This window comes from Petaurus breviceps, unplaced genomic scaffold (assembly GCF_028583685.1).
Source record: "Petaurus breviceps papuanus isolate PSGF00001 unplaced genomic scaffold, PetGlider_PUasm1.0 99, whole genome shotgun sequence".
Taxonomy (NCBI): Eukaryota; Metazoa; Chordata; class Mammalia; order Diprotodontia; family Petauridae; genus Petaurus; species Petaurus breviceps.
Genome location: NW_027187465.1, coordinates 786,738 through 807,650, shown reverse-complemented (window position 1 = coordinate 807,650; position 20,913 = coordinate 786,738). Strand labels below are relative to the sequence as shown.

Sequence of the window (20,913 nt, the reverse complement as noted above, 5' to 3'; positions counted from 1 at the left end):
ACGTAAAATCTAACGGGGGAGGACAGTGTACATACAAATTTATACAAAGCAAACAATATACAGGATAAATAGGAAATAATTAACTAGAATTAAAAGGGCTTGGGGAAGGCTTCATGTAGAAGACAGGGTTTTAGTTGGGACTTAAAAGAAGCCAGGGAAATCAGTGGGTAGAGATGAGGAAGGAGAGCATTCCAGGTATGGAGGACAGCCCAGAGCTAAGAAATGGAACCAAAAGGCCAGTGTCCTGTCCAGGATTAAGGTATAAGAAGACTAGAAAGGTAGGAGGGAACCAGGTTATGAAGGACTTTGAGTGTCAGACAGCATTTGGTCTTTGTTCCTGGAGACAATGGGGAGCCCCTTATAGTGCAAATGCAATATTCATAGCTCTGATGGTGATTATGAGTATGCTGGCATAGTTCTCAATTGCAAAATATAGCAGATTCTCCACGTATAAGACAGAAGCAAAACATTATTCAGACACCAGAAAACCAAATCCCCAAACCGAGAGCCACACCATCCTTTAGCCTTCTTACAAACACAAGCCTAGCTGTCCTCTCTCCCACTGTCTAGCTGCTCTGACTCCCAGCTTCCTGTGGGCTCTGCTCCACCCTCCAGCAAATTCTTCCCACTACAGGCTCCATGTGATTACATTTGGCCTATTTAGGGGGCAGGGAAGATCTTCAAATGACCATTACCATTACACCCTTGGAGCTTGAGTTCCAGAAGAGTGACATGATCAGACTTGTGCTTTAGGAAAATCATTTTAGCTGAATGAAGGATGGACTGGAGCGGGGAGAGGCTAGAGGCAGACAGATGTCCAAGCAATTATGGGAATAATTCACCAGCATAGGGGAGGTGTCAGAGGGGAGAAGGGGGAAGATTAGGGAGAGGTGCTTCAGGGGTTAAATTGACAAGTCTTGGCACCATATTGGATGTGAGGGGAGAGGTGAGAGGGAGTAAAGAGTCTGGGGTGACCCCTAGACCATGACCTTGGGGGACTCAACAGTAATAGGGAAGGTGGGATCTTTCCACTAGACTAGAGTTTTTATTTCACTTTAAAATCTCATTTCATTTCTTGTAGGTACTCATGGAGGCCTTGTGGGATATCCATCTTTCCTCTGAGCCCGCTTGCAGTCATTACAGAATTAGACTGGCAATATTTTTTTATACTGGTTTGTGGTGGTTTTTTTTTTACTCATCTTTTTAGCTTCAGTTCCTGAACTGGGAGTTGTGTGCCCCAGCAACACTGGCCTAGAGGCAGCAAGGGGGGTGCCACAGTGGACAGAGCACTGGCCTGGGGTCAGGAAGGACCAAGTTCAAATCCAGCCTCATACACTTACTAGCTGTGGGGCCCTGGGACAGTCACTTAACCCTGTTTCTTTTAGTTCCCTCAAATGTAAAATGACAATAATTGCAGCACGCATCTCCCAAGGGCTTAAAGATCAAATGAGATCGTTGTAACCGGCTGAGGACAGTGCCTGGCACACAGGGGCCCAATAAAGGCTTGTTCGCGCCTTTCTTGCTGTTCCTCACGGAAGACACTCCCCACTCCATGCTTTTTCACCGGCTTCCCCCAGTCTGAAATCTCTCAACTCAGCCCCCAGCTTCCCATCCCCAGGGGGCTGAGGCCGCCTTCGCCCCTGATGAATGGCTCAGTGCCCTCCGTGCTTCTGGGCCAGTCAGAATCCACTGCCCACGCAGGTCTGGGCCACCCGGGCTCTTCTGGGGGCCTCTGCCTCTCACCCCCCCAGACTCATGGCACAGATCACCAAGAAAGAGGGAAGACTGCCCAGGCCGCCTCCCGGACTTGCAGGCGGCTGCGGCCACCTGCCACAAGGCCGCGGAAGTCATCTTCCTAAGACACGTGTGACCGCGTCACACCCCTGCTCAAAAGCCTCGGACAGCGCCCTGTGACCTCTAGGATCAAATGCGGATTCCTCAAGCTGGTACTGGAAGTCTTTCTGAATCTAATTTTAACCTTGGTTCTGGCTCTGAGGCCCCTCCCCCCACATTCCCGGCTCTGAGGCCCCTCCCCCCCACATTCCTCACTCTAAGGCCCGTTCCGGCTCTCCGGCCCCTCCCAGCCCTGACATTCTATTATTACAAGTCCACCCCGACCCTCCGCGCTTTGCCCTTCCCCCTTCCGCATCCCAGTGCCTGGCTCGCAGGCGGAACCTCGGTCGTCAGGTCAAAGGTGTCCCCGCCCACGGTGCCCGCCGCTCCCTTCCGGCGGAAATGCAGTAGCTGAGGCCCCAGCCCCTGCGTCAGGTGACGGCATCCTGCGGAGGAGGCTGCAGAGCCGCCGCAGCCGGAGCCTGACCGCCGTGACGGGCGGTGGACGGAGCGAGCTAGCGAGCGCGCGCTGAGGTACCTCGGCGGCCCGTGGCCCGCGGCGCTCCGGGGCTGCCCGCACTCACTGAGGGTGCGGGTCTCGCCTTGGATTGGGGGGCAGGGAGGGAGCGGGCCGAGCCCTCCTCTCAGGGTCCTGGTTGCGGCTGCGCAGACGCCGTGGCAGGGAAGGGACGGTAGAGGTCTGACTTCGGTATGTATGGGCCCTCACCCTGCTACTGGGCATGTGTCATAAGAGGTTGGGGGGCGTCGTTCTTCGTGGACTGTCTGGGCCCACGGCACGCCCCCCATCGCCTCGCAGTGCGCAGGTGTGCTAAAAGGTGGTGGCCAGAAAGCCTTAACACGAGACTGCGCATGCGCTCCAGATCAGGGGGCACTGGTTACTTCGAGTGACCACGTCTGTTCTTGTACACGTTTCTCTCTCCTGCGCATGCGCTCTAAGTCAGTAAGCGCGGAGAACCCTGGGTCTCGAACCCTTTGCCTCTGTCTGCGCATGCGCCGTACGAAGCTTGTTGGCGGGTTCAGAGTTGACGTGTGCGCCCGGGAGCTTGTGGCCCCCATGTGACTGCGCAGGCGCTGTGCGATCCCGTGGTTGGGACACCTTTGGCGATCCCGGTGATACCTGATCACCTTCCCGTATGGCCGCGCCAATGCAGGGGCCGGCCCGGGATGGTCAGCCGTGGCCGCCACGCCGGCCTCCCCGTGGGTCCTGTTCCTGCGACTGAGCTGGAGCAACGGGGACCTCCGTCCCCGAGCCCAGCTCTGCCCATCCGTAGAGTGGACGTGAAAGCCCCTGCACAGCCTCTGCAGGGGTTCTTATGCGCCTCGGAGGAGGTGGCATGAAAACACGTGTGTGCAGAGCACCCGTGGGTGAGGCGCGAGGCCAAGCGTGGAAGGGTCCGTGGTCAGCCAGCATCAGGGCGGAGCGGGGGCTCCTGCCCGGCTCAGTTCTGCTTGGAAGGGCGGCGGTGGCGGCGCCATGCAGATCATCGGGGTGCCCAGGGCAGGGGCAGAGGTCTCGGGAACCCCACGTGGGGGGGGGGAGCGCCAGGGGGAGCAGGCTCAGGTGGCCTGGGCTGAGCCCGAAGAGCAGGGAGCAGGTCCCGGGGCTGGGCCGGGGGATCCAGCAGGCTCCCGTGCCGGGGCCAGCTCCTGGCCGGCCCCAGCCCTCTTGGGCACAGGCTGCTCAGAGCTGTCCCAGTCCCGTGCCCTCCTGCCACCCCAGAGTACTTTGCGTTGACTTTCCTGTATTTCTGTATCTGCTTATCCGTGTGTGTGGTGTTGTCTCTGATCCACCCTGTGCTTTGAGATCAAGGACCCTTTTGTCATTTGTCTCAACGTCACCTTTAAATTAATTTTTTCCTAAAGAAAATTGAGGACAACGAAGGCTTTTGAACAAAGGATCGGTATGGTCACACCTGAGCATTAGAAAGAGTATTTTGGGATCTGTGTGAATGATGGATTGGAGAGAAGAGGAAGGAACCCAAGAGACTAGAGCATTATAAGTGTGCAAGTAAGAAGTGATAACTTATTACTAAATTCTTTTTAGGTGAACAGCATTGTACTAGGCATTCAGGGTGCAGAGATTTTTTTTTTTTTATGTCAGGGTTAAGGATTCTCAGGGGTAACAAAGAAAAGGAGAAATCCTAAAGGAAGGAGACAAGTTTGACCACTGATATTTGATGGGAAAAGACTCACCAAGTAGGTCTAGAAGGATGTGCCATATTCAGAAGGAATAATGTAGACAAATGAGGGCTGGAGTGGAATAGCATTGTTCATTAGAAGTATATGTAAAGAGGGACGTTTAGGTGGCGCAGTGAATAAAGCATCAGCCCTGGAGTCAGGAGGACCTGGGTTCGGATCTGGCCTCAGACACTTAACACAAAAACTAGCCATGTGACCTTGGGCAAGTCACTTAACCACAATTGCCCTCCAAAAAGAAAAAAAAAAGAACATGTAAAGAAATCTGGAAACCAGAAATGGAGAAGCCTGGGGGAGATGAACAGATAGAGAAACTAAAGTTACTCAACCTCACATCTTGAAGGATGAAACTGGGAGAAGAGCAAAGAGAAGACAAATACAAAGGTCTCTTTAACAAACCATGGAGCCCCTGCATTTGTAGATGATAATGATCATAATAGTAGCTAACATTTCTGTCCTACTCCTATGTGCCAGGCACTTTCTAATCATTATCTCATTTCATCCTCAAAACCACCCAGGGAAGGAGGGCTCTTATTCTCTCCATTTTACAAACTGAGGCAGACAGTTAAGTGATTTGCCCAGGATCACTCAACTAGCTGCCCCTCTTCTCAGTTTACACTCTGAATATCACAGCCCTTGATGTGTTGGATGAGGAAACAGATATCAAGCTAATGATAATCAACAGGAAGCTGGACCAGATGGACACAGAGAAGGTCCATCCACACAGAGGCAACATTTTTGTGGGCATTGAAGTATTCTCAGCATATCTGAAAGCTGGGAGAATACCAAATACTTGGGGATAAATAGATATTACTACCCCAAAAACAATGATTGAAAAGATTATCAGTTAGGGCGGCTAGGTGGTGCAGTGAATAGAACACCAGCCCTGGAGTCAGGAGGACCTGAGTTCAAATGCAGCCTCAGACACTTAACACAAAAAAAAACCTAGCCGTGTGACCTTGGGCAAGTCACTTAGCCCCAATTGCCCTCCAAAAGAAAAAGAAAAGATTATCAGTTACTGACCACATGCCTACTAGCCCCTGTCTACAGAAATCTTCCTGAGAATAATCTATACATAACACATATTAGGGGCTTTCATGATGTAGCTGGGATGTAGAATCCTTGACATAGATGAGAACGAGTAGGCATTTGCAAAGAATATTCTGGAGAAGATGACGTCTTTACACAGTTGAGTCAGAGAATACAGGGTTTCTCTGTAGGTATTATGTGTGGACTATTAAAAAAAAAAAACCTGAGGAGAGCAACCAACAAGGTGTATCCCAGCCTAGATTAAAACACAGCAGATTCCGAGAGATCCAACAACAGAAATAACTTTGTTTAATCTTCCCCTTAGTGCTCTCAAGCGAGGCATAAAAACCAGGAGGTGCAGGGTGGCCATCGTCAGCACAGAATCCCCATGGAAGAAGTGTCCCCTTGCTTTTGTTTTGAGCAACATTGTGTTTTCTACATTGAGCCTCAGATCATTACAAAACCTTTTACAGGAGGTCCCTAATCCGTCAAAACCATTTGACCTCACTGTCTATGGTGGAAAAACGAAGCAGAACAATGATATTCATTCGGGTGAACGCCTATAGGGCTGATTCAGGAGCATTTTGGGCATATGCAGTGAATGGGGTCCATGATGGAAAAGGACACTGAGAGTAGGTAGGATTAAGTTTGGGAAACTTCTCAGCGTTTCCAGCTACCCCAAACATCTCCCTGAAGCAAAGGCCCAGCCTTCCACCAGCAGTAGTAATGCTCTAAGACTGTGACTCATGTTTATACCACAGTCTCCAGGGAATTCAAGGTGTAGTTCACCCAAAGAGCAGTGGAAGACCACATGGCGATCATAGCAGGCTGTGCAGCATGTTACCAACGAGGACTTTCTCATAAAAGGTGTCATCCAAAGGAAGAGGAGGGAGGCTAGTCATTGGTGTGGCCAAGGTTAGCAACCTGCCTGCTCCATTGGGGCCCCTTAGTGTTGGGATGCAAAAGAACGCCTACATCATGGTCAGTCAGTAGGCATTTACTAAGCTCCTACTATGTCCCAGGGCACTATGCCAAGTGTGGGGGATCAGAGACAAAAAAGAATGATAGTGTCTGCCCTCAGGAACTTAGAGGAAGAAAATCCGCCATAGGAAGTGGGTTGCAGAGAAAGTACCCATTGCAGGGCAGGATGGAGAAGTCCAAAGTTTGAAGTCCATCTGGGTGGGGAGTGAAGGCTGGCTGGCCTAGGCCCCCTCCTTCAGTGAAGGCTTTAGAAGGACTGCTGGCACGTAGAGCACCAAGGCTGATGACATGTCGAATGATGATGTCAGTGGTAGGTGGAGGATTAAAAGAGAGCAAGGGCAGGAGCTGCAAGGGATGAAAGGCAGCCTGCCCAGTTGGAGGGCGGTGCCAGGTCATACATACATAAAACCACCTGCTGGGAACTAGATCGGCCAGGGGAGGGGGTCCTTCAGAGAACCTACTAATCACAAGCCTGGGTGTGGTGGGAAACCTGCAGCAATGTCTACACTCCATTTTAGAATTTTTGAGTAGAGAAAGGAAGGCTCGCCAGGCATGGGAAATACACTCTGGATTTAGGGAGGGACTGTTTTAACACATCTCTCTCTGCTCCAGCAAAACTGAGTTACTTGCAACCTAGACCCCTGGGCCTCCCCATTGGACCTATAGAGCCCAGGACTTGCTATCTGGCCTCCCGTTGCATCCCAAGGACCCCTGGGGCTTTGGGTCTGTCCTGTAGCTGACTCTTCATGGCTGTGTTGTCTCCCTTTAGTAAAATGTGAGTTCTTGGACAGCTGAGGCTGAATTTATTTTTTATTTATATTCAGAGTGCTTTGGGCCCAGAAGTGCTTACAGAGACTTGTCATTTATTTATTCCTTGGACCAAAGTTCTATAAAAGAAGTTATCCTGGGAAAGATGGCAAACTCCCAAACAGGAAATTCTGAAGGTAAAAAGAAAAGCAGATCTACAGAGATATAAAAGGAGAAGTTGTTTAAAGAGAGGTCAATATGGAAACTCACCTAGACAGCCTTGGGGAGTTCATGTTATCAGCCCAAATGAGCTCCATGCCAGCAGACCAGAAGGAATGATGTATGAGTGCTGAACTGCTGCCAGTGATGAGAATACAAATAGGGCCAGAGCCTCAGGAAGGGCCAGTGTCAAGGAGAGAAAGTAAGAAGTCCTTGAGTTTGACTCATTCCTGGCACAATTCTAAAATGAATTACCAAAGGGTTGGGGAACAGCTGGAAGAGTTGGGAGTGATCCCAAAGGACCAGCGAGACTAGGTCACGCTAAACTAACCCAGCATGCTTTTCTGATCCACCTCGAAGATGAGGAGAATGACCCTGGTAGAGTTTACCTAGATTTTAGGAAGATCCCTCATGTTATTGGGGAAAAGATGGAGACATGTAAGTTGAATTGGTAATATAGTAAGGAGAATTTCGACCTGGCTGATTGGACAGACCCCAAAGTAGTTATAAGCATTCCACTTCAGCCTTTGGTCTCTTTTCTTGGTCTATATATTAGGAAGTTTACATTGATCAAGTCCTAGGTGACAGTTTGATATCATTGGAGAAGAATTCCTTGTGATACAGGAGTTTTGGGTGGAGCCCAATCATTTGATGCCCTCCATGTACAGGAAGACACTTTGCTTTGAACTTGGAAGTCTTAATTCCTTTTAGGAGAGAAGTTAATGGGCTGGAAGCAAGGGCAGAACCATGCCACGCATATTTCCTGAAATCATTGTGTTGGTGTCATATTTTAAATAGAGACTTTTGTTCACAGGTCTGGCTCAGTTCTCACCCAATGATGGCATTGGAGCCAGCCATTTCATCTTCAGACTTAAGTTTAGCTGACAACACTAATCCCATTCAAAGATTCTTTCCGGCCCTGAAATTCACTGAAGTCTCTTAAGTGTTTTGATTCATTCATTCATTCAGCAAACATTTGTTTTGACCTATAACATTCAACTATGCCGTAAATTGTTATTATCTTCTGCTGAAAAGTGCTTCTAGTATTTAATTTTCTAAACATTTTAAAGTCTTCAAGTAGCCATCCTGCTTATAAATCCATCCTACATAGAGCCCCTGAATCACTTACATTCACCGTTCAGTTGACGTTTATTGGTATGGGTGATATCTTTTGGACCACTCGGCATGGTATACCCACCTCAGAGCAGAACTGAAATAGCTCAAAGGAAACACAGGATGTGCACATTTAGAGAATCCCCCCAAATGTTCCCATGGGCTGTCTGTGCCCAGCCTGTGGGAGAGCCTTCCGAAGCTTGTCCTGGTCTGATCAGTCACAGTCAGACACGTTGAATCTTGACTCTGGCAAAGTGACATCATTTTGGCCCTCCCCGAGAACGAAGGACAACCACCAGCCAGCGTTTTCTAAGCGCCTGGCGTGCGCAGAACATTCTGCCATGTTCTGGAAGAGGCACAAAAGCTTAGCTAGGACATGACTGCCTTTGTGGAACTCCTGCCCCTCGGAGGGCAAGAAGGCACAAACGCAGACACGGACACACTTAGGAGAGAAGTTAGTGGTAGTGAACTCACAGCTTTGCATCCTGCCAAGCGCATTACCTCAGATTCTCAGAATGGAAAATGCGCTTGTCATGTGGCGGCCTGTCTGACTATAGCACATCTTTGCCTTTGCCATCATTTAAAAAAACTGGGAAATACCTGCTATTATCCATGTGCTAGATGGGTTAGCCTCAGTTTAATGGTGGAGAAATTAGCATTTAAAAAATAATGTAGAGGCAGCCCTTTGAGGAAATAGATGGTCAGTGTTTCAAGGATCTGGGATTTTCGTTCATATTTTTACTCTTTCAGTGACCCAGCTCTTGACCATCAGTGTCCTGGTAGGTAGTTTCATAAATTGCTGTGGCCTATATCCCTCTTAATGCCCACTTCATAGAATACTGGGTCTTCTCACTGCCTTCAAAGTGCAGTGCAGGCACCACCTCCTTCTGGAGACCTTTCTTGTTGTCTCCCAGCCATAAATCCCCCTCTATGTTCCATCCTGACCCTCCCAAATTACTTTTATTTACTCTGCATATGGTATCTATTAATCTGTGTACATGTTGTGTATCCATCTCTCATCCCCTCCCACCCCCAGAAACATCAGCACACAGAGGCACAGATTGTGTTTTGTCTCACTCAGTGACTGGGCCATAAAGGTAGGCACTCAGGGAAAGGAAGGGAATAAACAACTGCATAGTGCCCGCTCTGTGACAGCCACAGTGCCAAGTGCCTTACACATATCTCACAATAACTGACAACAGCCCTGTGAGATAGGCACTGTTGTTATCCCCATTTCACAGTTGAGGAAACAGACAGGTAGGTGAAGTGACTTACCCAGGGTAACACACACAGTAAATGTTACTAAAAATGCTTATCAGACTGAAAGTTCATCACCAGCAGACTGATCTTAGCTTGTCTGAAAAACCTTTCTAACAGTGAATGCTGTCCAGAAAGGGGAATTGGGCTGCCTTGGAACCTGGTGGTTTCTACCTCTTTGGAACAGTCTTCAAGCAAGGTTAGACTAGGCCTTTGCTTTTTTTTTTTTCTTCAGCCCTTTAGAAGGAGGTATGAGTTTACAGTTTGGGGAGTGGGAGGTGTGTGTGTGTGTGTGTGTGTGTGTGTGTGTTGGGGCCTGGGGAGATAAAAAGTGGTGGATCTAAGTATGTGTTTGGTCATATGATAGAAATAGTTGCATAGTATCTGAGGAAGAGGGTGCAGCGAGGGTTGGGATGAGAGGAGTGCCATTGTAATAGAAAGACCACTTTGAGGATTCTTTGTATTTCTTCGAGGCCAAATAGAGGGTACCCTGAGAGTTTGAGGCAGTTAACAGTGGAGATTGCTTTTGTATGTGGTTTGGACAAGATGGCTATTGAGGGTCCTTCCAGCTCTCCAGACTCTGTGATTCTGTGCTTATGACTTTGGATGATCCTGTCTCTGGCCTCTTCTCAAAGCTTTCCATCTACCAGAGCCTGCAACCTAATGACCTAGACTAGGGATGGAGAACCTGTGGCCTCGAGGCCCTCTAGGTCATCAAGTGTGGCCCTTTAACTAAATCCAAACTCAGGTTCTGTTCTGTGAAGTTTGGATTCAGTCAAAGGGCTGCTCATGAGGACTCCTACATGTGTCCTTAAGGCCGCAAGTTCACCACCCCAGCCTAGACTTTCAGAGCCCAGGTTTGCCTCCTTGTTGTGCTGATACATTGGAGGGAGAGTGCACTATAGGCTTCCAGATATGCCTCTATTAATTCACATACACACACACACAATTGAGTTTCAAGTTTGCTCATCTTCCTGGCTGCATATCATAAGGACCCTGCACCTTGGGTGGTACCATTGATGTGATAAGAAATGTGAAGAAAGGAAATGGATTAGAAAGGTGACCCCATCTGCAACTTCTGACCTCTTGGACATTTTCTGCAGTATGCTTTTCATCCCCACATTCGTCTGTCATCAGTACTTCCTTTATTGTGTCATTGGGTCTTGAAAAAATCTAGTCAAAAAGACTTTAAACTAAAAAACAGGAAGGAGAACTTCTGCACCAAGATATGTATGTATCATAGACATGGGGAGTGACTGCAGGTCAGGAGGGTGAAGAGCAGGAGAGATTTCTTGAATTTCCCAGGAGAGAAATCAAGAAAGGAGTCAGTAATAAGATCTGTGGCCTCAGGTGTCCCTACAAAAATGCCCAACATCTGGGTTACAAGCAAGATGAGCTAGAGACCCTGCCATGCAAAGGAATATTTGACATTAGCGGTATCACTGATATTTGTGGGGATGAGCCGCGTGCCTAGAACATAGTTCTGGAAGAAGATACCTGGTCTGAGACCACATGGACCAGAAGAGGACCATCGAGGAACGATGGGCAGGCTAGAATTAGATTACTGTCTGCTCAGAACAGCAGCTAATGATTTCCTGATACTCCTTAATGACAGTTTCATCTTTCAAAAAGAATTAGAATTGACAGGGGAAATTCTTCTCTGGATCTGATTCTCACCAGTAAGGAACAAATGGTTTACAAGGGTGGAAATGATAAGGACCTTGCCATGCCTTTGTACAGTCTGTGTGTCTCCTGTGTTGGAATTTCTTTCCCTCCCCCGCCCCTTAGCTTCTTGGAACCTCCAGCTCCCTTCAAGGGTTGTTCCCTCAGTGAGACCTCTTTTGATCCTCTACCTGTCAGGTCTCTCCATACTCTCAAAATTCTTTGCACTTATTTTTCATTGACTTATCTCTGTGTGTTGTCTTCCTTCCAAAAGAATGTAGACTTCTCCTGTGTCCTTGTATCCCTCATTGTAAGCATTTAATACCGTGTTTCCCCAATAATAAGACACTGTCTTATTAATTTTTTTGGACAGAAAAACACCAGAGGGCTTATTTTCAGGGGAGGGGCTTATTTTAATGAACATTGACAGCAATTTTAATAAACAGGTAAATGTGAACAAAAAAATGTACCTTTATTCAATAAGCAAATCACTGGGGAAGAACAGGATAACGCGCTCACTGCTGCAGCTCTGATTGGATGCAGCTCGGAGCGCGGCGTGCGTTTCACCCGGGGGGGGGGCAGACGGTGCATACAGAGGGTACTGTAATGTAGCGTGTAGTGTAGGGGATCACCTTCACTACAGTAGCAATCTCAATAGGGCTTATTTTCGGGGGAGGGCTTATTTTAGAGGAATCTTACACAGTAAGGGGAGGGCTTATTTTTGGGATAGGTCTTATTATTGGGGAAACACGGTAAATGCTGATTGAATTTCATTGAACTTTGGTAGGAAGTGACCATTCTATCTCAGAATCTGTGATAGAGAAGGAAAAGAAAGATGAGTAATCTGGCATGCCTCCTAGATTTGGGGAAAATAGATTTTAGAAGCTGCAGAGAAAGGATCGGTAGGGATCCGCCGGCCTAAAGTTCTATAGGAAAGTCAGTTTAGGATGGATAGAAATTGTCCAGAATGAAATCCTGAAGACACCAACAGAAACAGTTCTGATACAGAAGAAAAGGGGGCATTATCCAAAAAGACCAATGTGGGTGCATGAGGAATTTACCACCCAACCTAGACTTTTAAAGGGTGCTTAACGTGGCTAGAAGGCCAAATAAAAGCATAAGTACCCAAGTATAGCCTGGTTCTCTAAGCGTCAGATGAAGAGTGGGAAGGAGCCAAACGAGCTGGGGCCTACGAAGAAGGGTTTTCAGAAGCTGTGCTGGAAGAGTGGCGGCTCCAAGAAAAGGCTAGGTCTGCTGGGAGCTGAGATCAGAGACAAGGCAAGGCTAGTCAGGCCTTTGCTTCTGAGTTCTGGGCCAAGAGAACCGGACAGGGCAGGGCCCACAAAGTTTGGAGGGAGGCGTAGTGTTCAAGGTGAGTAGGAGCCCAGAGATGCCCTTGCAGGCTTGACTACCTAGACCAGATGAATCGGGTGCTGGAGGACTGGGAGACCCAGCAGGTGTGACTGCTGGACTGAGCTTAGTGATCTTGGATCAGTAATGTGGAGCTGGCGGGGGATTGGTGGAGGACTGCCAGCCAGCCAGCCTGGAGAAATAAGCAACTGTCTCCATTTCCAGAAAAAGGAATTGAGTGGATGGAGTCTGCCGGCTGTTGTCCAATGAGCATGAAGTCAGTTCCGAGAACAGTTCTAGACAATTAAGGGAAGTGAACCTCAAGAAAAGGCAGGTGGGGTGTTGGGCCAGGCTGGTGTTGTCCAGAACCCAACCTTCCATGCTCTCCTCACTTCCTTGGGTGCCTGGGTCACTAAGCTGGTCTAGCTGGAGACGCTGTAAGTGTTGTTTGCCTAAATTGTAGTGAAGCCTGAGTCTCTTGTGCTGGTCTTCTGACAAGATGAGCAGGACGGTGTGGGCTCCAGCCGCCTGTTCCAGGGATGTTCTTCTGACAAAATGAGCAGGACGGTGTGGGCTCCAGCCACCTGTTCCAGGAAGGTTTGGCTGGGTGGCATTGGACGTTTTTATCAACCACTCCAGCAAAGGTGTAGACGCCATAGATCCAGCAGATAAAGTGTAAACGGCACAGGCTTAGCCACTTTTAGGAGACCTAAAGTGAGGAAGAATGCTGTCTAACTGGCTACTGGTCAGGGCCCAGAAAGACCTTAGGAGGCCAGAGTGGAGATGGGATCTAGTGAGAGGAGTAAATGCAGAGCCCTCCGCTGGGCCTCCAAAAATTGGCTCCCAAGTACTGGATAGGGGAAGCGTGGCGATAAATCAGTCATCTGGAAAACATCTTGGACTTTTAATTGGCTACACAGCAACATGAGCCTACAATGGGAGATGGCAGCTGAGAAAGGTGTCTGGGCCTGTCGAGTGAGTATCTCTGTAGGCCCTGGTCAGCGGCAACTGTCCTCCCTCCCTTCCTCATTGATGAGCTAGGGGATGTTGAGCAGAGAGCAGCCCAGACGGTGAAGGCACCAATCCCATGTTATGAAAAGATTGGCTCAAGGAACTTGGGATATTTAGCCTGGCAAAGTGAGGATTGGGGTAGAGGGTCAGATATATGACAGGTACTGCCCTAAGTCTTTGAAGGACTGTCACATGTTCTGTTTGGCCCCACGAGCCTTGGTGGAGAGGCAGAGGGGCATATTTGGGCTGGTGGTCAGCTTTCTAACAATTAAATCCATCCCAAAGGGGGATGGGTCTTCCCAAGAGGAAGGTGGTAGGTTTCCTTGGGGATCCATCCTCCCACAAAGGTTGAATGACCCCTTGTAGGGTGTGTGGTAGAGAAGATTCATGTTTGGGTCTAGACTGGCCAAGGTGTCCTCTGAGATCCTTTCCAGCTCTGTAATGTAGAGATGGATGGGGTGGGACCTTTGAGATCTCTGAGGCCAGTCTTCACACTTTACAAAGGAGGAAACTGAGGACCCCAGAGGGGACACTGCTTGTCACTTCTATGGCAAGCTGGTTGGCTTGGCCAAATCAGGTTCTCTTTATTGGTCTTGTGACTTGGCACGTGTTGCATAAACTTGCTCAGGCATTTTCCGTACCTGAAAAGGGCAGTTGATCTAAATTAGTGATCTCCAAGGGCGGTAGCCATGACTTGACCCAAAGAGGGTGTGGATTGACCCCAACTGGTTTGAGGGTAGATGACTTTCACCCCACCCTTCCTGATAGAGTAGATCCTGGGGCTTCTTGATAATACAGCTACACCTGCCCCCCACCCATTATGGCACAGCACATCCCCACTGCATGCAGGCCTGCCCCCGTGTCACTTGCCACTTTCCTCCTTCTACTGGCCCCCAGGGAAGTTCTAACCTTACCCTGACTGTAGCAGGTGTTAGCCACCGTTGGGGAGAATCGCCAACCCCTCTTACCTTTCTCTCTTTTTTTTTTTTAATTTGCTTTTTGGAAGGCAATTGGGGTTAAGTGACTTGCCCAAGGTCACACGGCTAGTTTTTGTGTGTGTGTGTGTGTGTGTGTGTGTGTGTGTGTGTGTTTTAAGTATCTGAGGCCGGATTTGAACTCAGGTCCTCCTGACTCCAGGGACGGTGCTGTATTCACTGCATTACCTAGCTGCCCCTGTCCCTCTTACCTTTCTCTCACCCCCATCCCCCAAATACTTATCAAGGAGAAAAAATTACTGATAGGGATGAAGCATCAGACATGGCTAGAGGCAATCTCTGAGGTCCTGTGTGGCCTCTGGGGTCCCTTCCAGTACCGGCGTTATGCTCTCCTTGAAAATTCCAGAACTGCTATGTGATAATGGAGTTCTTGACAGGCCTAGAGAATGTTCACAGAATCATTGAATGTCAGCCCTGAAAGGAATCTTATCTAGTCCAGCCCCTTCCTTTGCCAGGAAGCTGAAACCTGGCAGATGAAGTCACTTCCACCAAAATTGAGTTTGGTTTTGAACAATTTGAAGAGCTTTATCAATTTTCCTGGTGAGGTAGCATGGAAGAGTGATCGATGAACTGACCTTGAACCAGGGAGACTTGGGCTCTAGTCCTGCCTCAGACACATATTAGCCATGTGACCACAGAAGGGAAAGCGCTTTACCTTGCAGTCCCTCAGGTAACTCTGTAAGACCCTACCTTCCAGAGCAGAAGACCCCACCCCAGACATCCTCACACCAAGGAAGTCCCAGGTAGGGACAGAAACAAAATTAATTGGAAGTGCTCCTCGTCTGGGATGGGCATTTGCCCAGCTGTGGGCTTGTGGCTGGTCATTGGAAGCATTGTCTTCCCTTGTACTTTCTGTAAAGGCTTGATTTGTAGCAAACCCAAGTATTTGTGCTTTTTCTTATTTTTTTGTTCATTTATTGAAGGTGTCAGGTAAATATATCTGTTTTTATTTAATGCAACTGCAATAGTTAAAATATGTCATCTTTGGTGGGGTGGCTATTTTGTACCGTAGAGAACCTCAGGACCTCAGAGGTCATGGAATCTGACCTGTATTAGAACTCTGCCCTCTCCCAGATCCTTGGCCAGTGGGCAGCCAGTCCTGATGCAGATGCTGCTTCTGACTAATATTGGACTTTCTGAAAACAGTTTAGGGAGGGGAGGCTCCCACTGAGCAGCTAAAAGGAAAAAATACCCAAGATGGATAAGCAGCATCTCCTGAGGGGAAGAGACCCAGACAGGGAATCAAGAGACCAAGGTTCTTGTTCTTACCTCCCTGGACAGGCCCTTTCCATCCTTGGTGTCTGTCTGTCTGTCTGTTTGTCTGTCTCTCTTTTCCTCCCTCTCCTTTTCCCTTTCCCTCCTTCTCCCTCCTTCTCTCTCCTTCCTTCCCCTCCCTCCCTCTCTTTTTTCTCCCCTCCCCTCTTCCTCACTCTCTCCCTCCCCCACCCAAAGATGATCCCTTAGTCTTTGCCCAAAGTGAGGGACCATGGGAGAAAGGAGGGGGAATTTCCCATTGTGTGAGAAGCTTGTGTTATAATGGAGAAGTAAAGGACTTGGAGTCTGGGCAGCTGAGTTCAAATCCATCCTCAGACACTTTGTGGGCAAGTGCCTTCATAGATAACGTTTCTGTAACTTCACCTCTTAGCCTGAGTTTTTGCATCTTTAAAACTATTGGCACTAAATATTGATATTGTACTATAACTGCCTCCCAAGCCTCTTAGGAAGAAAGCCCTTACAGTGCAGTGTAGTCGTGGATAGAGTTTGGCCCTGGGATTTCATTGCTTTAGGACCTCCCAGATGAGGACACACTCCCTCCTAATCCAGGTTAGCACCTTCTCTACTATTAATAGATCTCTGAGAAGCTCAGTGTCCCAGCTCAGAGACAGTAGAGGCGGTGCTTAGACCCTGCCGTCTTGCAGGTTCCAAGGCCTGATCTCTGTTGGCACCTTCCTGAGCCATTCTTGTCGGGCCTTCCAGCCTCCACAGACTCCTGGTGGCCTGAACTTGTCAAAGGAAGGAACCTGGTAAGAGTCCCAGCAGTGCCCCTCCTTCTGCTGGCTCCTGACCAGTATATTTAGGTTCTACCACTCACCTCCAGGGGGGATGAAGCCATGACAGCTTTTGAAGACAGTCTGCCAAGGGCTGTGTGTGTGTGTGTGTGTGTGTGCGTGCGCACGCGCACGTGACAGAGTGGAGGGAGTTGCATTGAAGGGTGCACATACATTGGATCACAGTGCTTTGGCTTTTTTTTTTTTTTTTAAGCAATTGGGGTTAAGTAACTTGCTCAAGGTTACATGGCCAGTTATTATTTCTGGATGTGGTGCTGAGTATCTGAGCCCGGATTTGATCCAGGTCATCCCAACAGTGGAGCCAGTGCTCTTACTCGCTGAGCCACCTGGCCGCCCCTTGCTTTGGCTTTCTTGACCACAGCTTGCATGATTGGGGCTGATTTGCCAGACTGACCCAAAGGTAAATGGGTAGGTTTAGGATGATCAGGTGGGTCCGCCAGGCCTGACTCTCACCCTTTTGGGCAGGGTGGGGCATCTCTGGGTTTGCCAGCAGCAGCATCTAAAAACACATGCATTTCTTCTGGCTTCCTCATGTGGATATAAGGAATCCTATTCATCCAGACAGGCATGTGATAGTCCTTTCTTCTCCTGAGTGCTTGCTTGCCCATCCCTGGATGGTAGGCCTCCCTCAGCCCTTGGATCACCACTGGCCAAGGCAATGTGGGGGTGGGAGTAGGGTGGGTTTTAGTGCCACTTTGCAGTGAGGTAGAGGGAGTTGTGCTGGAGGAGGCATGGAGTGACTTGTGGCCTGGGGTCCCATCGCTGATCGGTGCCCTAGTGAGTCCTGACATAAGATTTCCTGCCTGCAGATTCAGGCCCTTTTCCCAGCTCACACTGCCCAAGAATGTGCACACCAGCCCTTCCCAGGGTGGGAGGCTTGGGAGAGCATCTTAAGAGCAGAGCTGTCGCCCTTCAGTTTTACCAAGGAAACTGAGGCCCGGACTTAGCCAGTCACATAGCTAGAAAGCAGGCTTTGGCCTCAGGCCCTGACTTGAAATGAGTGCCCTTTGTAGTCTGAGTCATGGAGCAGAGACTTCCATCCCAACGGTGTAAATAACAACCTAACCACCGTGTAGAATGGTTATGCAAGACCTCTGTCGCAAGTCCCAAGGTCCTGCTGGCAGTGACCCCCATGGAAGTAGCCTCTGTCACAGCCCCACTGTGTTAGTGCACCCCCAGAATCCACAGCCTGTTGTCAAGGGAAAACTTGGAGCTTTAGAGGCTGAGTGGGCCTGAGAAGTTCCTAGGGTTATGGGACAGCTGTGTCATTTCCCTCATTTTGCATGAGAGGAAACCAAGAGAGTTTCCTCCTATAAGTGATGAAATTGGCTCCACTGAGTCTTTCCTGGTGGGACAGAGCAAGATTCTTCACCGATTTGGGTCCCATATCCTTCAGGCAAGCAGTCTGGTGGAACCTGGGGACTCCTCTCAATCATGCTCAAATGCATAAAAGAAAATACATTGGATGACAAAGGAAACCTGTAGTCAAATACAGTTATAAAAATAGATATTTTTTTAAAATTCACAAGCCTTAACCAGGATTAAGCCCTGGGAAAGGCTCAGAGGAGTCAGGGCCACCCCAGGTGGGGCCATGGTAGGGTGCTTGTAAAGGACAGTATGAAAGGACCCAAGGATTAATTGGATTCTTAGCAGAGCAATGCTCCAAGGGACTGGGGAAAATTCCACAGACAACTTGGTTCATTAAAAAATTCTGCCCTGGCCTGGCCCAAGGGCAGGAAATTTGGCTCTTCCCCCCTCCCTCTTCTCTGGTCCCTTCTCCACTCTGCTCACTGATTTCCCGGCCTTTTGTACTTGGAATCCTGACTTGAGATTCTGTTTGTTCCTAGTCAGTCGGGATCTCTGGGGGAAGCAAGGTCTTGGCTCAGGTCCTCTGGCTGACACACATGAACCATTTACCCCCTACCAGGGCCCTTTGCTGCAGTGGTGAGTGACGGGTCATGGGTCTGCAAGAGCTCTCACCCCAGGAGTTCTTCATACTGATGGTATTGCCATACGGCCCAAGGTGTTGGGCCGTGTTGTGGGTGCGATAGCCTGGGAACTTAGCCCCCATTTATTACTCTATTCTGTGGCAAAGGGGTCTCCATGTTCGCTTTAGCTGACTGAGAGCCCCCTAATTTAGGTCATGGAGGAGGATTGAAGAGACCTGAGCTGGGGCCTCAGGGAGAGCTCTTCTGTCTCCAGCAGTCTCTCAGCCTGCCTGGTGGAGTGCGGTCACCTGTGGCACTAAGGAGCCTGCCCAGTTCATTGTTCCTTACTTTCTGTTAATGCTTAATTTATTTAGCACCTGAATTTATAATGCTTATGAGCCTCTCCCCTTCTCTTCCAGGGATTTCCAAGTTCAGGTGGTCCCAGAGTGACCCATCTGGAAGCCCTTGGTTGTGTGATGTTCTCACAGATTCTGTGAATCTGCTCTGAGTAGGGCCTGGGCCCCAGGTTTTACACGTAAAGGGCACCACCTGTGTCTTCTTGCCTCGTGGGCGCTTGGACTGCATCTGGCCAGTGGTGCATTTCAGAGGTCATTTAATGGGTTAGCAGCTGACTTGGGAAGGGGGAAGCCTCTCCTCTCTTTAAAGTTCTTGGGTGGAGGGTCTTCACATGTATGTATTAGGGCCTTCTGCTTCCTGGGTGCCTGATGAAGCATCAAGGGGCCACATCCTCACCTCTGGGCCTGGCTTTGTTCCCACAGACTCCGGGCCTTCCCTGGCCCAGGCCCTCTGCCTGGCCTGCTCACTTGGAATGTTAATTCAGAGAGCAGGGCCTGCCTTCAAGGAGCCTGGATTCCTTTGGGACTGGGGGAGGGGGAAAGAACCACATGGACCCAGAAAAGTAAACAGGATATTTACAGGGAGAGATCTGGGTCTAGGTGGGAAGGTGTCTGTCTTCAAGTAGAAACTTTGTAGATTCCATCATCTAGCTGCTGACTCAGCCTCCTCCCCGAAGACTGGAAGGCCAGACCAAATTCCTCCCAATGCCTTCCTGTATGGCAGGTAGAAGCTGGACTTTCAGCTGGCTCCACTCTGCATCTGCTGCCCCTGGTGTCTCCCCCCCCCCCCCCATTGGATTGCAAGCTTCTTAAGGGCAGGGCCTGTGTTTCTTTTTATTGGTCACATGCCCTGCACTTACCTCATCACCCAGCATACATTTCATAAATGTGTATTGGATTGGAGGATTCGGAACCTGCCCCCTCCTCTACATGGACGTTATCTTGGGCCCAGTGGGCCTTCCCTCATTTTTTAGGTGCTGCTCTCTTGACCTAGGAAACTCTACTGTCCTCCCTCTGTCGAGGGTTTTGGTTTGTTTGCTTTTTCTGTTCCAAGGTCTCTCTGCCCCTTCCCCAGCCACCTGATAGGCATTATCCCTTGAAGTCCCCAAACCCGTTTGCACCTCAGCCCCGTGGTGGAGCGAGAAGAACAAGGGACAGATGCCTCTGCCCTCCGAGTCCACCCGAGTGTTTTCCATCCAGAGGCCTTTGGATCGTTGTATTGCAGAGAACGGCCAGGTCTTCCCGGGTGATGCTCGAACAGCGTTGCTTTTACTGTGGACACTGTCTTCCTGGTTCTGTTCTCTGCATCAGCTCATGGCGTCCTCATTCTCCAAGGTCCCCCTCATAGAGCACTTCTTCCATGAAGCTTTCCTTGGTTCTGCCAGCTGTACGGGGCCTCTTCCCCTTCAGAAGCCCTTCCTAACTCTGCATTGTTTTTTAATGATCCATATCCCATCGTCTTCTCTCGCCCCCTGGGGGACAGTCTCCTAGTCAGTGGCTTCCACGTCACCCACAGTCCCCCTCACAGTGTGTTAGAGTTAGCTGGGACCCAACAAATGACGTTTTAAGCTTTAGTAGAGGCTTAGGACTGCAGTAAGACTTTGGGGACAACTTGAATTTGCTGAGTGAAAAAAATGGATTACTTTGGCTTGATGGACATTGACCTAGTGCAGGGGCAGCTGCCCCTGGGGGGATGCAGAGGTTAGTGAAGGTTTGGGGTCTATACATAAGTGTCCTCAGACAGGAATAGATGGTGCTGAGTGAGCTTAGAGCCAGGGAGGACCAGCCACTGGCACAGGGCGATGGGCAAGGCTTCCCAGAAGAGATGGAATTTGAGTTGGATGTTGGGAATGCAGTGGGCAGGGCATTCCAGGCCCAGTAGTCAAGACCCAGAGTGGGCTCTTCGTGTGGAGGAGAGGGAGGAAAGGGGTGGCCTGTGGAGCAGCCTGAAGTCAAGGCTGACAAATTGGGGCTTGACACAGACACTTAATGAGTGATGTGCCCAGATGTATTCAATTCAGTAAGCATTTAGTAAACACCAGCTGTGTGCAGGACCCCAGGCTAACCCAAGAGATTGTGACACAGTCAGGAGCTTCCTGACTGAATCTGTATAAGGAAGGTAAAGCTGCCTGGAAATGGGAAAGCC

At 49.3% G+C, this 20,913-nt stretch overlaps 1 protein-coding gene across 3 annotated transcripts in view; it reads left to right on the top strand.

The window, feature by feature from the left end:
• Positions 1-2,213: 2,213 nt before the first annotated feature.
• Positions 2,214-20,913, top strand: part of RNF185 (ring finger protein 185) — a 32,235-nt gene continuing 13,535 nt past the window's right edge. The window contains exon 1 of one of the 3 annotated variants that reach the window (XM_069081680.1): positions 2,214-2,367. The gene's annotated coding sequence lies outside the window, so the exon portion shown is untranslated. The other 2 variants (XM_069081681.1, XM_069081679.1) reach the window with 2 other exon arrangements.